Source organism: Notamacropus eugenii, chromosome 7, assembly GCF_028372415.1.
Source record: "Notamacropus eugenii isolate mMacEug1 chromosome 7, mMacEug1.pri_v2, whole genome shotgun sequence".
NCBI lineage: Eukaryota > Metazoa > Chordata > Mammalia > Diprotodontia > Macropodidae > Notamacropus > Notamacropus eugenii.
In genome coordinates this window covers 102,047,446-102,061,484 of record NC_092878.1, presented here as the reverse complement: position 1 = coordinate 102,061,484, position 14,039 = coordinate 102,047,446, and the positions used below count along the sequence as shown (strand labels likewise).

The window sequence follows — 14,039 nt, the reverse complement described above, 5'->3', positions numbered from 1 at the left end:
CCACACACAGACAATGCAAAATCTGAAGGCTCGTCATGTTCATTTCAGGCCAGGAGGGTATACGCTGAATGGAGGGATGGAGCTGGAATGTTCTCTTTGAATTTCTAAAAATCATGGTTCCTACCAAAATACCTGCAAAAGCACAGTTTCTCTGAGAATACCAGCCAGATGTAACCTGAAAGAATGAATGCATAGCTTTCAAGCAGAAAAAGATCTTCAAGGTTATCTAGTCCAAGATCTCCTTTGACAGAAGAGGAAAATGAAGCCAACAGAGGTTTAGTATCTTACTCAAAATCACTCAAGGAATGTAGAGCAGAGGCAGGGGCATGAACCCAGGCCCTCTGACTACAAATCCAGGTGGTGGGTGTTTTTCCACTGTAGGACCGTGACTTTCATCTGGTTCTATCAAGCCTGTTAGTATCAATTCCTGGGAAGGAAAAATTTAGTCTCAAAGTTGGTCTTGAGGGCTACTGGAGAAAGCTGCCACACATTGCAAAAAACAGAGGAGTGGCATGATTAGTGTTTCTGTTAAAAAAAAAAAACTTCCCTTCTTTCAAGGTCTTTTCTGGTACAGTCATCCCTTCCATATCACAGAAGTTTGGGGAGCAGTCCCCTTGCAATCTAGAAAATCTAGAAAATCTGTGTCATTTTCTGACCCTTCTTTCATACCAGAGAAGAAGTCTGAATTTCTTTTTTCTTTTTCTTTTATGGAATGTTTACAGTACCTTATTATAAAATTTGAGTTCATAATATATAATACTATACGTATATTTTATGCATTTTTGAGTTTCTAAACTTTTTCTGTTTGTCTGCAGCTTCAGCAAAACTCCCCAAAAGGTTGTGTGTTTGCTCCCATGCTTTTTAGCAAAATGTTTTCAGCTATGTGTCAAATGCCTTCAATGAGAAAGAACATGACATCAAGGTCAGATAACGCACTGATGATAAATTCTTCAACTTGAAAAGGCTATAAGTCAAGACCAAAGTGAGGGAGTGTTGGTGCATGATTTTCTGTTTGCAGATGACTGTGCACTCAACGCACAATCAATGAGATACAGCAAAGTGTGGGTCAATTCTCATATGCTTGTGCTAAGTTTGGCTTAACAATTAACATCAAGAAAATACAAGTGCTCCATCAGCCACCATCACACCATCCATATGTGGAACCATTGGTTACAGCAAATGGAGTAGTTTTGAATGCTATGGATAAGTTCACTTACTTTGGCAGTATACTTTCCAGGAATGTACACATTGATAATAAGGTTAACACATGTGCTGCCAGAGCTAGCTCAGTGTTTAGGAGGCTCCAAAGGAAAGTGTGGGAGAGAAGAGGTACTAGAGTGACTACCAAACAGATGGTCTATAGAGCCATTGTGTTGATCTCAGTATTGTATGCCTGTGAAACCTGGACAGTATACCAGGACCATGCCAGGAAACTGAACTACTTCCATTTGAATTGTCTTAGGAAAATACCGATGATCACCTGGCATTACACGGTACCAGACACTGAGGTCCTTTTTCAAAGTAAACTGCCAAGCATTCAAACTCTGCTTCATAGAGTGCAACTCAGATAGACTGGCCACATTGTTCAAATGCAAAATGTATGCTTGCCAAAAAGATTATTTTAGGGAGAACTCACACAAGGCAAGTGTTCAAGCAATACACAGATGCTCTCCAGGTCTCTCTTAAGAACTTTGGAATTGATTGTGTGACATGGGAGACACTGGCACAGGACAGCTCAACATGGTGTGCCCTCATCAGAGAAGGTGCCATGCTCTATGAGCAATGCAGAATTGAAGTAGCCAAAAGAAACATGAGGTGCGCATATTTAGACAATCCACCCCAAATGTTCACATGGTCTATTTGCACCCAACCTGGGTAGAGCATTCCGAGCTTGTATTGGTCTGATCAGCCACAGCTGGACACACTGTAACTTGACTAGCATAGTGACGTCATTTTGGTCCTCTTCAAGAGCAAAGGACAACAACCGACCAATAGTACCTCATTGTAAAATTTGGGTTGGTATTATATAATACTATGCAAATATTTTATGCATTTGTGGGTTTCTAAAATTTTCCTGTGTCATCTGTAGCTTCTGCAAAACTCCCATAAAATTCCAATTTAATTACTAATGCTGACTTGAGATATATGGAAACCAAAATGGGGAATGTTATGATGTGGAAGGGATAACTATTCACTTCTGCTAGGCTGGCAGCCTGCAGGACTGTCCATTGTCTCAAGGGCTGCCCCTTCTGCTAGTGCCTGAGCTATACTGGGCCAACACTCTCCTGTACCAAGGTCTGGCAATCTCCTCTCTGCTAGGGTTTGCCACCTATGCCAGGATCCAAACACTGCCCCCTTGTGCTAGGACCTGAAGGCTGCAACAAATGCTTCCACTGCTGGGGTCTAAATGATGCTCCCTTGAGTCATTTAGTGTTGACTTGCTATGCTAAGGGCCATGCTACCTGCTACAACCATGCAGGGCAGGGAGTCACTCACTATCCCTGGCTGGTGCACCACATTGATGAGTAAGGAACAGACACATGACTCTAAGAGGCTCTGGCCAATCAGGCTTCTTCTCCTGTCAATAGTCATCCTACCCAAAATAGAAAGTTCCCCTCTTTTCCAGTATGCTCCACCTGAGGGACCCAGTTACTCTTTATATGTTAAACTCATAAGGCTGTCATCAATGGTGCGAATGTCCGTTTCAACATCACTTGCCTATGCTTAGAAAGAGATACAAAGCAAAAGAGACATAGAGTCTTTTTAACCAGTACATGTATTCTACTTGCAATGCCCCAATTAAGATATTACAAAATATTCAAGAACTCCAATCCATAAAATGGACAGCTAGGATTCCAAAGGATTGGTGATGCCCACCTACTGACAGAGAGGATATAGGCTAAAACATATATTTGGGCACATGCCCAATATAGGAATTTGATTTGCTTGACTACATAGACTTGCTAACAATGGCTTTTTTTGTCCAGTGGAACTGGTGTATGAAAGGTAGAGGGAGGATAGAGTAGCAAAAAAATAAAGAAAGAATAATCATTAAAACATCTTTTTAAAAATGCACAAAAGAGAACAGCAAGAAGGCCAGAAAGAATCAGACAAGTAGGACAGCTTTGAAAGTTACATGCCAAATCTATTATACATAAATAAGAAAAGCCCCACAAAATAGCAAGGAGGTCAGGCCTGTGAGTGACCACTTCCAACCTAGTCGAGATAGGGAAACCTCCAAAATAAAATAAACAAATAAAAAGGTACTATTAGGAGAAACAAAGCAATGCTTAGAGCATATCAGGTAACATATGCTTCAATCTGAACCCGATGTCCCCCATCTCTCTCCTGAGAGAGGTGTGTATCATCATCAGTTCTTGGGAGTCAGAACTGGTAAACTCATAGAGCTGAAGTCTTATGACTTTTATGACTGCCTTTCTTTGTGGTGTTATGGCCACTTATATGTTTTTCTTTTGGGTGGACTTCTTTTGCTGTGTTCATCCTTTAAGCTCAAATAGGGAAGGCCAGGTCATATCTAATGAAACATCTTGGGATTCCCACAGCCAAAGAAGAAAGGAAAGGTGGATTGGTTGAATTTTGACAAATGGAGCTAAGGAAAACCCAGGAAAGCTAAAACTGTTACCCAGACTTGCTCCCATGTTGTTGAACCAGCTTTGAAGAGCAAGCTACATATTGATCTTTTTTTTTATTACTGTACCATAGTTGCTAAGTACAGAATATACCATTGCATTAGTTCTTATTAGTATGCTGAAAATATTTGGCTGACTCCATCTGTCATTTTGCATAACTATGAAAACAAACCATAGACACCATCTGGGATGTTCGGATGAAGGGAAGTATTGCTATTCAAATGTTCCCTTCCAATTTAATTCCATAGTTTTTGTAAGTCTTATTTTTACTATGTTGTAATCATAGGGAAAATTAAAAATTGTCCCCTGAGTGATGAAACTGCAAATAAAGAAATCAATTATGAATCTAATTTGCTGACTCGTGTCAGGGCAGAAAAAGCTGAAACAACAAAAACTCAAAGGCAAATGGGCACCTATTGATTGGGGAGTGGCTGAACAAATTGTGGTATATAAATGTAATAGAGTATTATTGTGCTGTAAGATATAATAACTATTAAGAATTGAAAGAAACTTGGGAAGTGTTGCAAGTAAAATGAGCAGAGCTAGGTGAGCAGTTTATACAATGACCACAGACAGTAATGTAAAGGAAAACAATTAAACAATTGTAAACAATTAAACAAATGTAAAGGAAAACAATTAAAAGATTTCAGAACTCTGATCGATGCAGTGAATAATTGTAATTTCAAAGAACTGATGGTGTAGGATGCTGGCCATGTCTTGGTCAAAAAAATTAGTGGAGTACAGAAATGTGTTTTATATAACTTCATATATGTATTGGATTTTATATGTATTGTCTTCTCAATGAGGGGGGGATAGGACGATGAAGATAATTTGGAATGAAAATAAAACAAAATTGAATTTTAAAAATTAGTGAAATATAAATGTGGAGTATTTCTATGTTACCAAAGGAATAAATAAATAAATGCATTCATTACACACTTGATATATTGTGCCTGGTACTATGCTAAGTTCTGGGTATACATCTATAAACAAGTCAGTAGCACTAATTGAGGACACCAGAATATAACGGGGAACACTCAGAACCATGGATTAGAAGTGACCAGGAATGTAAATGGAGGGTTTGTTTTGGCCAACGTAAGATGAAAGGGAGGATTATTTTGTGGGGCAAGGTAGAAGTAGTTATTGCAAAGTGAAAAAATGAAACTGCCTGAAACCTGCACAGCCTTCATAATTTGTTAGAAGGAAGCCTCTAAAGTTGTTTGGGGAATGAAGTTTGGCTATGAGGAATTGACAGAGATTAATGAGATTTTATAACCCTGAATCAGGTATATTTTTAGTACAGAGATTCTTTCCTAAGAAGGAAGTTACAAGAAAAGCTATAATCCTAACCTGGGAGTCGTCTGCTTGGCTGTTTTCTCCTTGGTTCAATATGGTAGTTCATAGTTTACTCCCTAGGCTCATAACAGATGTTCATGTAGATATTCTCCTCACATCTGATCTCTGTGTATACTCATTCCTTCCACAAAGAGTATATGAATTTGTGGGAAAGTGTTCTTGAGGTTTATGAGAGGAAGGTTCATTTGCAACTTTTCTTACTATGGTAGTTCATATAATCTTTTGCTTTGAACAAATTGAAATCTCTGGCAAAGTAGTAAAAAGTAAATGTTTACGTGATGCTCATGAGCTATGATTTTGACATACCCACAGAGTACCTTGAACTCAAGACTTAGTGATATATGGTATATGTTTATTTTTAAAACTCAGTTTAACTTCCTTTTAGCTTATACCGTATGTTAATACCTGAAAGTGATAAAGCTACAAAGTAACAAAGTTCAGCTACTTCAAGAATCAGTGATTTAATTCTAAGGGGTATTCCTTCTTCTAACACAAATCAAAACTGGAAAAAAATTCATCACCCAGTGACTAACCTTCTGGTGATGAGCTTCTCCACCTTTAGAATCTAGGTCTTGGACAACAGATAATACTCAAAACTTTTCCAGCTTAGCAGGAACAGTTAATAGTACTTGAAAATTTGCAAAATACTTTATGTATATATGTCCAGGGGTGTGTTTTTAAATGTTTAACACTCGGCTTTCCCAGGGTTAAAAAACATGTACAAATACCACCACAAACACACACACACACACATATACATTTGTCTTTGTGATTGTTGTTCAGTTGTTTATTCAAGTCCGACTCTTTGTGACCCCAAGGACCATAATACGTAAGACCCTTGTATCTTCCTCTATCCTCAAAAGTCTGTCCAAGCTACACATATAGACATAAAGTAAGCTGAATACAAAATAAGGTGGGAGGAGGGCAGAGATCTCTCAGGTTGGAGGGATCAGGAAAGAAAGGGTGCAGAAGATGGCATGTGAATTGCATCTTATAAAAACAGAGGAATCCTATAAGACAGTGGTAAGTAAGGAGTACATTCCAGGCATGGGGGACAACTTGTCCGAAGAAACAGAGAGCATGTGGAGTGTCATGAGTGGGAGACAGAGAAAGGCATTTTGTCCAGATCGTAGAGTGTGTGTGTGTGTGTGTGTGTGTGTGTGTGTGTGTGTGAGGAGTAACATCCAATAAGGCTGGAAAGGTAGGTTGGGGCCAGAGTGTATGTGCTTTTTAAGGAGTTTTTATTATATTTTATATTATATATGTTATATTTATCATATATTATATATAACATATTATAAACAATATATATTATATTTTAAAAGCTATTGAATTGGTTGAGTTAGATATACACTTAAGGAAAATCACTTTGGTATCAGCGTGCAGAATGGATTGAAGAGGGGGGAGATCTGAGTCAGGGAAAGCAGTTGGGAGGTTATTACAATAATCTAGGCCAGAGATTATAAAATCCCGAACTACATTGGAGAAGCAGGGCATCACAGAGAAATTCATTCCAGCCCACCCTCGGGTAGTTTCCTGGTTCAACCAATTATTATTGAAAACTGGCTGCTAGGCTCTGTTGTTTCTATTGCTACTGAAGGATAGTTAATTTTATCAATATCCCCCAATTTTGCACTTTCCAATTTTGGCACCCTGGAGCAAAGCCCCACTCAATCAACCATAGTGATAGCTTTAACCCTGTGGAATTTTTACAAGAAGATACAGATGAGTCAAATGCCATGGAAGACCAGGGATGGGCTATGAAATGTATCACTAGAGGTGATTAATCAATTAATTAATTAAGTCCACTGAAGGATCAGAACATTTCCCCAACTTTTTGAAGAAATTCAAGGAGCAGATGAAATTTGTCTCCTTTCCTATAGTCAGATCTGTGAAAAAGACTTTGCTGATCAGCATGATTGTCTAAGTCCAGGTGAGCATGGGACATACTTCTCCAGGACTACTACCCACTTCCTTCATATGATTTTTATTTTCATTCCCATCTCTTCAAATTAAAGCTGTTTGAGAAAACTAGTGGCCAAAAAACAAAAACAACATGGCAGCTGTCTTCTAGTTGAGAGTCTGAATTTAATATCAGATAGCAGATCTTCTAACTGTGGTCATTAGAATTTTTTGAAAAAGAAGAAATTTGATCTTATCCTCATTCTGACTCACTAAGGAATAGTAGAAAGCTTAGTCAGCGAGGGAGTTGGATATCAAGAGTTAGAAGCAGACATACCTCAGCAGAATGTCTGGCCAAAGTGACCACCTCAATGGAAGCAGGCATCTCTGCTTCCATGAGAAACTATAGAAATTGACTTCTTTTACCTTAGAACTTTACATAGCATCAGCCCAAAGTCCATAGGGAGAAAAAAAGGGGCATGCAAATAAGATGACCAGAGACTTGCCAGAGACATATTAACCAGCAACACACTGTATCAGAGTCAGAGAGAGCAGAAGACTCCTTTGAAAGAGCCCTACAGTGACTGTAAGCCCACAGGGGAATGGGACAAGAAGGTAGAAGTCCTGGTAAGCAATAGAGACCATTGAAATTGTAGCACCAATCAGATTGAGGCAGTTAGGTGGTGCAATAGAGTGCTGGGCCTGAAGTTAGGAAGACTCATCTTCCTGAGTTCAAATCTGACTTCAAACACTTAACTAGCTGTGTGACCCTGGGCAAGCCATTTAACCCTGTTTGCTTCAGTTTTCTCACCTGTAAAATGAACTGGAAAGAAAATGGCAAAGCACTCCAGTATCTTTGCTAAGAAAACCCCAGTTGGGGTCACAAAGAGTCAAAGACCACTGAAGTGACTGAACAACAAAGCTCTCAGAATGGGACATTTAGGGCCAGGGGCACCAAGTTACCAGCATTCTGACCCAAGACTTCAGAGGAGACCCTGAAGACTCATTGCTCTGAAACACAAAGATCTAAGGGACCTAATCCTAAGAAATGGTAGTTAGCACAAGAATCCAGGGGACTCGGGTCAAAATAATGGGGGCTAGCCACTCCACTCAAAAGTATAGTTGGCAGAAGAGTCCAATTCTTTCACAAAGCCCCAATCCAGAAACTAAGCCTGGAGATATGAGTAAATCAAAGACATCTGCCACTAAAGAAGTAGTAAAGATACTTAGAAATCCAACCTTGACAGAAAGAATCATTCCACACTGTAGATAGAAACTCAAAGGAAAAAGTGAATTTTTTTTTACATATAGAAAATAAGAATGCCTAGAAGAAATAAATCAAAAGATTAAAAGTGAAATAAAACTGGGGAGGAATGAATATAAAAGAGAATAAATACTTTTGACCAGAAAGTAGTAAGCTTTACCCAAGTAAGAAAATCTCTGAAAATTAAAGTGGATCGAAAAGGAAATCAGTGACTCCCTGAGAAGCAATATATATTAGAACAAAATCAAAAGATTGAAAAAATGAGAGAAAATGTAAGTAACGTGAATGCTTGACTTTGTAAATAGATCAAGGAGAAAAAAAATCTAAGAATCACTGGTCTCTCAGAAAACAGTGATGTTGGGCCTTGATGTTATATTTCAAAAAAATCACTCATGAAAATTGTCCAGATCTACTAAAAACAGAGGTAAAAGTGAAGATAAGAAAGGATCTACCAATCACCTCAAGTAACAAGAAACCATGGTCAGGATCTCATAAGACTTGACAGCTTCTATTATAAATGAGAGATTTTAGAATACAATATTAAAAAATGTGAAAGATATCAATAATAACTTACCTTACAAGGATGAATTTATTCCTAGAGGGGAGAAAAATGGATCTTAATGGAACAGAGGATTTTCAAACATTCCTAATGAAATGAAAAGAGTTGAAAAGGAATTATGAAATGTAATCACAAAAGACAAGAGAAAAGTAAATTTATTTCATCTTTGGAAGAGGCTCTATGATGAGGTACTGTTAACAATTTAAATGTGGAAAAAGGAACAAATACCCCATTAGATTTTAATGTCTCAAGGAGAGTTTACCAATAAAAGTGGAGAACTTAATGGTAGTTTGATTCTATTTTGAGGATTTTTAAGAGAGAGAATAGAGAGAAAAAGAGGAAGAAGTAAATGTAGAAAGGAAAAAGAAAGGGTGGTACTTGATCTTTCTCATAATTAGATTAGAAATAAGTGGATTAGAAACATGGAAAAAAGGTGGGGAGAGACATCAGATAATTGTGCGTGTACACATGTGTGTGTGCATATATATGTGTATATAAATTTGTATAAATACATACACATATATATGTATATACATATAATATAAATTTTGTCCAGACTTATGATTTTATTACTATAGAGAGTTTCTCATACAGAAACTCCCAAAACCAACACTAATCAGTAATCAGTAATTGTTCTCTAAGTTATTGTCTTGAAGAGTCTCTTGAAGGATTTCGGTGACTTTCCTAAGGTCACACAGTTAGAGCATGTCACAAGTGAGATTAGAACCCAAGTCTTTCTGCCTCTGAAACCTCTCCTCTACCTACAACCTAATACTGCTTCTAATCAGAATTAGTCAATATGTTATCCAAAGGGAAAATTTAGGCATCATAAATATCTTGTATGGTTCTTACATTAGATGCTAAATGCTAAGCAAGAAAAATCAATAATACTAATACTAATAATAATAATTATTATATGCCATATGAGGACTTAAAGGGGAGACTGCAAATGCTTGTATTCTGAATCTCAACTGTTTTCTTCTAATAAATAAGCCACAAGCTAATAAAAATTGATTTATTTAGTTTGCTATTTAAGGCTTTAGAGAGGAAGTCTAAAGTTAGCATGTGTAACTGCTTAAAGAACCATTCAAATTCTCTAATAATTAAACACAGATCAAGAAAAGATCTCAGAGTTGGAAGCCATCTAGTCCAATCTTTCCCTGAACAAAAATTCATACTACAACATTCTTGACAAGTGGCCACCTAGACTTTGGTTGAATAGCTCCAGTGACAGGGAACCCACTATCTTTCCCAAAACAGAACATACCATTTTTGGATAGCTCTAACTGTTAAGTAGTTGTTCTTTCCATCAAACCCAAATTTGCTTCTTGGCAACTGAAGAACATAGATTTAACACTAGAATAGACCTTGATAGTCATCCTGTCCAACCTCCTCATTATACAGATGAGGAAACTGAGTTCCAGAGAATTTTAGTGACTTGCTCTAGATCACAGTTAAGGCATTAGAAGATCTGGGATTTGAACCTGGTCTTCTTACTCCATATCTTTCCATTTGCCTCTATGCTCTTTCTACTTGCACCACATTATTCATTCTTCCTAATTTTGCCCATTAGAGTCAAAACCTAAAAGGGCCAGGGTCTCCCATTGCATCCTGGGCCATCTCCAGTCATTCTGATGAATATCTGGACACTGGACCCAGATGGCTCAGGAGGAGAAAGTGAGGCTGGTGACCTTGCACAGCCCTCCCTCACTCAAATCCAAGTCAACAAAAAGTCATGTCGTCATTTCCCTGATGTCATGGTCATCTTCAAAAATGAAGGATGAACGTAAGTGTCAAAGTGCATAAGCTTAATTCTTCTCCCGGGTGACCACCTTTTATTTCCTAAAGGATAGTTATCAAGCTCCCTCTCTTCCTTCTCTTCTCTAGAATGAACAATTCTTTCAAGCAAACCTTACATGGAGGAAATTTGTGGTCCTTCCCCAGACTATTGTGCTCCAGATGATAGATTTCCTTCTTAAAATGTGGTGACAAGAAAACATAATACTCCAAATATGATCAACAACTCATGTATTGTTGTCGTGGTGGTTGTTCAGTCATTTCAGTTGTTTCCACTCTTTATGACCCCATTTTTCTTGCTAAAAATACTAGGATAGTTTTCCATTTCCTTCTCCAATTCATTTTACAGATAAAGAAACTGAGGCAAACAGGATGAAGTGATTTGCCCAAGGTCACACAACTAGTAAGTGTCTAAGGATGCATTTGAACTCAGGTCTTTCTAACTTCAGGACTGGCACTTTATCCACTGCACCATCTACCTTCCCATGGAGCATACCTTTTAGCTATCAAAAGGGTAGTAAAAAAATAAAGAAATGAAATGTTGAAATACCAAGTTACTGGGGGTTCGGGGAAGGAGACACTGTCCCATTTTGGTTGGAACGTAGACTGGCACAAACATTTTAGAGAACAACTGGAAAATAATAGTAAAAGTCTCAAAACTGATCATACCCATTTCTGGAACTGTATCCTACAGGTGTTACTAGAAGAGAAAAAAAAAGGAGACAGTATAGCACATGAAAAGGGATACTGGATCAGGAATGAGAGGACCTGCATTCAAAACTCAGTTCTACCACTGCAGATCCCGTGCAACCCACTCTCTCTGGATGCCAGTTTCCACATGTGTTGTACAAGGATGTCAGATTCGATGCCTTCTTATGTCTCTCATAGCTTTGAATCTGTGGTCCTATTTGTAACAAAAACTCATAGCTGCTGCACTCATAAGAGCAAAACTGGTGGAAACATCCCATAATCCAATTACTGGAGAATAGATGAATAAATTATGACATAGTAAGTAACAGGACAGTATTATGCCCTGAAAATAAAATATGAAGAAATGTGGAAAGATTTATCGAAAGTGATCCTAAGCAAAGGTATCTGCCCCCAGGAGGAAATGAAAACGAAGACAATAGAACTTTAAGTACTCAGACTAACTAGGAAGAGTACACAGATCAAAGAAATGATCATGTTTATATTTCCTTGAAATGCTGTGCTTACTTTTAGTCAAGGGGTAGTTTAGAATTCAGACATGGGGAACCTGAGGCCTCGAAGCCACATATGGCCCTCTAGGTCCTCAAGTGTGGCCCTTTGAATCCAAACTTCACAGAACAAATTCTCTTAATAAAAGGATTTATTTCTGTAAAACTTGGATTTAGTCAAAAGGCCACACCCAAGGACCTAGATGTGGCCGAGATTCCTCACCCCTGGCAGATTTTAAGGCTTTTAAAAGAAATATATTCTATATGTGTTTGATTGTTTTGATTTTTATTTGTTGAGAACGTAATTAATCTGATTATGATTTGGGACTTAGGGGCTTTACAAAAAACAAACACATTGGTACTCTTCAAGTGTTGGGGCTTCTAGGCACCTAGAAATGCACATTTTCTTTTTTTAAAAAAGCATATAACATTTATAAATCAATTCCCAACATTTATTGATATAGCTCCTCATTGTCTAGCACTCAGCAGAATTGAATGAGATAAAACAAATGTCACTAAATGTGTGCTATTCATAGTTTCTTTGTTTCAGGGTAATATCTTAGAGGATGAGCACTGAGTACACATAAATATCAAAACAAAGTTATCTGCACTGGAAATAATTAAAAGAAAACACACAGGGCTTGCCAAATTATACCTCATATACCTCAGGGCCTTTATGAAAGATTGCCTGTTATAGAGCTAAAGTTCATTTTATTTTGTTTCCTGGAACATTTGAGAGAACATGAAATGAATTTTATTTTTCTCTTTCATTTTGTAAATGTTAAGTTCAGGATTATTATAGCGATTACTGGGTATTTCGAATACAAAGAAATTCACTGATGGCCATTTTTAGTGAATATCCAAATGGTCTCTGCATATTTCTCTTCTATCTTTAATTCACATGATTTGGGTTTTATATGAATGTGAATTTTACAACAGAATGCCCTACAGATATGTACCACGAACTCCACTGAGAGAAAGAAGATGATGGCTTTGTGGATGGAAAGAAATGATTAAAGTCAACTAAGTGGGCAAGATTTGATGCCAAAAGGCTAAAGTGTCCTACCTGCTGCCCTTCTGTGTCCACCATAGTCATCCCCCACAGACAGTCATTGGTCCTGATTGAAGTCTTTCTCTCTCAAAGTTTTTCTAGATTGTATTCTCCAATAAGAGACAAATTGGAAGAGAATCACTGAGAACGAGATCAAAAATGTTGCAGTTAACCTCACACTAGAAATAACTTGGGTGACCCCAGAATTGTTGCTAGATCTTATCTCAGGACAAGGTTGTAATGCATACAGAAAATAGAAGACGTAACCAATAAGAAAGTGAATTTAAAGAGGAATCTGGAGACTTGGGATTGTGTCTTTTCTTTGCTAGTAACTTGCTGCATAACCCTGGACAATTAACAGCCCCTATTGGGGACCTCGGTTTCCTCACCTAAAAATGAGATACTTAGGCTGGATGATCTCTAATTCTGTAACGTATGTCTATGTTTATGTGTATATATGTACATATGTATGTACGTATGTACATATGAACTTAATCACTAACACCCCTTCCTTCTAATTTCTCTGAGATCCAAAGATATCTTGATGCACTAGAATAGGGGTGGGGGACCTGCAGCCTCGAGGCCACATGTGGCCTTCTTCATCCTCAAGTGAAGCCCTTTGACTGAACCCAATGAAGCAAATGTAATGATGTAAAATTTAATAAGGAAAAAAGAAACATAAAGTCCAAAATTAAGGTAAAAAAACTCAGCTTCTGTGGTATATGAATGTAATAGAATACTATTAGTTCAATAAGAAATGATGAGTAGGCAGACTCCAGAAAAACTTGGAAAGATTTATATGAACCGATGCTGAGCGAAGTGAGCAGAACCAGGAGAACATCGTACACCGTAACAGCAACATTGTGAAATGACCAGCTTTAATAGACTTAGCTCTTCTCAGCAAAGCAATGATCTAAGGCAATTCCAGAAGACTAAAGATGGAAAATGTTATCCACACCCAGAAAACTATGGAACCTGAATGTAGATTGAAGCACATTATTTTCTCTCTCTTTTTTTCTTTATTGTGGTTTTTCCCATTGATTTTGATTTCTTTTTTACAACATGACTAATGTGGAAATATGTTTTAAAAAATAAATAAAATGTAAAAAAAAAAAACCCAAATAACTCTTCACAAGTAAAGATGGCATGGAAGAGATTTTTGAGTTCCAGTAGAAGTCAAGGTCAATGTGACTCAAGCAAGCAAACAAAAAATCCAATATGATTCTAGGCTATATTAAGAGAAGAATAGTGTCCAGAATAGGTT

At 37.6% G+C, this 14,039-nt stretch overlaps 1 long non-coding RNA gene across 1 annotated transcript in view; it reads right to left on the bottom strand.

Annotated features, from left to right (window-relative positions):
* Positions 1–12,940, bottom strand: part of LOC140513564 (uncharacterized) — a 31,236-nt gene extending 18,296 nt beyond the window's left edge. Inside the window, exon 1 of the long non-coding RNA XR_011970232.1 lies at positions 12,791–12,940. This is a non-coding gene — a long non-coding RNA (uncharacterized lncRNA). The remainder of the gene's footprint in view (positions 1–12,790) is intronic.
* Between the last annotated feature and the right edge of the window lie 1,099 nt (positions 12,941–14,039).